This window comes from Neltuma alba, unplaced genomic scaffold (genome assembly GCF_004799145.2).
Source record: "Neltuma alba isolate B1F8T4 unplaced genomic scaffold, ASM479914v2 tig00000700_pilon, whole genome shotgun sequence".
Taxonomy (NCBI): domain Eukaryota; kingdom Viridiplantae; phylum Streptophyta; class Magnoliopsida; order Fabales; family Fabaceae; genus Neltuma; species Neltuma alba.
Genome location: NW_021632150.1, coordinates 106,207 through 110,073, shown reverse-complemented (window position 1 = coordinate 110,073; position 3,867 = coordinate 106,207).

The window sequence follows — 3,867 nt, the reverse complement described above, 5'->3', positions numbered from 1 at the left end:
TAACAGTAAATAATCAATAGAGGGTAGCTCGTGTATTCAATCTGTTCATTCAATTCTTCATCGCACCTTTTATAGTTGAGGTAGTTTAGTAACCGTTAGACGGAAGAGCTTCTTGCCGTTGAGAGTTCGGTTGCGTGTTTTCCCAGTTGCAACGATTTCTGCCATTAATGCTTCTGACAAGGTAGGTTACAGGCTACTTAGACAATCATTGGAGAGCCGTTGGGTTTTTCATCGTAATATGCAAAAATACATTGATTCAATAAGTTTTTCTTTGCAAAGTAAGATCAAAAACAGAATCGAACAAATGATAAAATGAACATTCATAGATTACAGGTAGAATCAATCAGTTGTTAAATGTGCTAAGTAATAACTGATAGTGCTTGATCGAAGTAGTGATCGATTACTGATTGATCGATCAGGTTATCGATTATTCAGAGTAAGAGGTTTTGAAACAGATAACTAAGTTTATCGATCAAGTGATAGATTAATGATTTATCGATCAAGTGATCGATAAAAGGGAATAGTGACATCATACTGGTATGCAGAGAAAAAGAAGATCAAGGTCACTTTTGATTTTGAATCTCTTTAAATAGAGAATTAAGACAAACATGAAGGCTGAAAAAAGCTTGAATGAAATAGATGATAAATTTTGAGAACCTTTGTGAATGGTTGAAGTTTAAACTGAAATTGCTCTATGATTGAACAAGTAATCGAACACTTGTTGATCGATCAGGTTATCGATAAGCACGATGTTATTGAAATAGATTTTAAAGCAATAATTTTTGAACACATTATCAATAAGCAGATGATAGATAACCTTATCGATAAACAATAAGCAAAAGTATATCCAGTGAAAACACACACTATGTGGATTAATCGAATAGGTGATCGATTAATGAATGATCGATCAAGTGATCGATAAAGAGGTTTATTCTTGTAAAATCAAAGAACTGATTTATCGATCACATTAAGTGAAAAATAAGGTAGACAAGTAAGTGTGATGATCGATCATATTATTGATAATTTGATTATCGATCCGGTGATTGAAGAACCATAAAATAAGAGCGATGTACCGATGATTGATCATGTGATCGATAATTTGCTGATCGATCAGGTGATCGATAAGTTGTTGAAATAAGTACCTGCACAAAGAGTGTTATGAAGCAATGTTCGATCATATTATCAATAAATAACTAATTGATAAGGTAATTGAAAAATGGTGATTAAGGCAAAACATAGAATGAGAAGAGCGTATTACCATTTATCTGTCTTCTTATCGATAAACTGTTTATCGATCATATGATCAATAATTGCCTATTAGATTTATATCCCTTTATCCGACAGATGTTCGATCATCCTAATTATTGATCAAGTGATCGATAATTTTGCTCCAAACTTTCATACACAACTAAGTTAACAATGATCGATCAACACATTATTTAACAAGTTATCGATCAAAGTTTCTGTTAAGTTACTTGATTGTACAGAGATATTATCTATCAGCTTATCGATAAGTCCTTGATCGATCAACATACTGAAACACAAATTTCTTACTTTGTTATCATCGAAACCTTAATCCTAACATTCTCTCCCTTTTTGATGATGACAAAATATAGGTAAGGGATATTAACTAAGCAGCATCAGATAATAGTAAAATCAAATAAAATCAAATCAGATCAGATCAAAATGAGACAAAGGCAGCGTAAAAGAAACTTTAACTGATAAGCAACAAAATTACACAATTGTCATATCAGTAAGCAACAACTGTGAGAAACTAATATGCATAACATAAACTGAATAAAAAGAAAGGTTTAAACAATAGAATTAAATAGCAGAATCCTTCTCCCCCTTTTTGTCAGCATTAGAAGAAGAAGGGGAAGGAGTAGAAGTAGTAGGCATGGGCAGTGGAATAGGAAGAGGTGGAAGGTGAGAGAGTGGAAAGAATGGTGGAAAATGTAGAGAAGGAGTGGGAGAGGTAGGGGGTACTGGTGGTGAAGTGGAAATAGGATAAGTGGGTATAGGAGTGGTAGATGGTGCAGGCTCATGGTGAGGAGGAGATGGTGGATGAGATAGTAAGTCCTTAAAGCTAAAAGTAGTGTTGGGGGCAGGGAAGTTGTTGCAGAGAGAGGCCACTATCCCTTTAAGCTCTTGGATCGCTCTGTCAACATGGTCGAATCTTTGAGAAACCTCCTTTTCCAAAACCATCATTGCTTGTCGGTGAAGATCCAGGATTATAGAAATGCCCTCAAATTTTCTGTATGAGACTTCCCCATAGTCTCTGGCAGTGGCATAAACTCTCCTCTCAAACTCTTAGAGTTTAGTTTGAAACATGTCCCTGATCGATCTCTCCATAAATGATGGTCTAGGGATATGAGAGGGAGCTGTAGTAGATTTGGCCTCATCTTGAGTTTTAGAAGTGCTGGCAGCCAGTTGCTTCCCCTTATCTTTCTGAATTTTCTTCTGTGAAGGTTTAAAGGGTACAGGAATCCTCATCTTGTTCAGCTGGGTGATACCAAAAGCAGGAATTTTTGTCTTGGATTCTCTAGGCTCAAAGGGGGCAATGTTATTTGCAAAATCTACCTTAAACTTAGCCGAATTCACATCTTTATCTAGGTTTCCAATCAACAGCTCAAAAAAATCAGATGGAATACCTTCAGTAGGAATCTGTCGTGACACACCTTTACTGGCTCTCTGCTTTTTCCGTCTCGGTTGCCTGGGGATGGGAACTCTCAAGGTAGTCTCCACAGCTTTCTAAACTGAGGCTCCTTCATCCGACTCAGTTTCTGATTCCTCAGTGACTACTGGTAGCTTGGATTTGGACTAGGAAGATTTTCTTGGAGGAGTAGGTTGCTCTTCGGCCCGTCTCTCTCGGATTTTAAGGACTCCTCTCTTCTTGGATGATTCTTCCCTCACTTTCGGTCTATACCTCTTCTTAGTACCCGAGGGAGTATTGTCACTTGGTTGAGATCGTTTCTTAATGCTTTCTTCCCGCTCAACGTTCTACTGCTTCACTCTCACCATTTTTGAGGTACTGAAGGATTTCTGAGGAATTAATCAGTTGAAGGAGTGTATTTTGAGTTTAGTGGAGGTCGAGTAAGTGGCAGAGATGGATTCGAGTGGAAGGGAGTCAGAAATTTAATGGAATAGTGATTTTAGACCATTGCATGAAACAGGGGAACGGTTTTGTTCGAGCTAGGATTCGATAACTGACGGGAGGTTTTCAAAAATTGAACGTTATAAACTTTAGAATTATCTATCATGTTATCGATCAACAGATGATCGATTATGTGTTTGATGAATATGAAGAACACATAAGAACACTAAAGACAATTATCGATCAAGTTATTGAACAAGCAATTATCGAACATGTTATCGATAAAATTGATAGAGGGAATGCGTATCTGGTATGTTTTATCATTCGTTTGATTGATAATCCACTTATCAATCAGCTTATCAATTAATGCTTACCAAAATTGAATGAAGTGTCTCAAAAACTTGTCGCTCCTGATCGATGTTCTGATCGATAGTCCACTTATCGATCAGCTTATCGATAATCATCATTCTGAATTTCTTCTTTCTCCTTACATGCTGCATTTATCGATCAAGTGATCAATAAAGTTTCCTTTTGTGGCATTATGATTATCGTTGTCTTCTTCGATTATTCCATACTCTATTTACCTCTGTTTTTCTTCGACAAAATAGAGCTTCCTGCAAAACAAATTTCTATCCAATCTGATGCTTAAGTTAGTCATTTAATAATCAAAACATTAAATCTAAAGATTCAAATTTGAGAGATAATATGAGATTTCTTGCAACTCATTGGGATTTACCATTCCCAATCCTCTTCTAAAGTAGTTGAATTTCTGT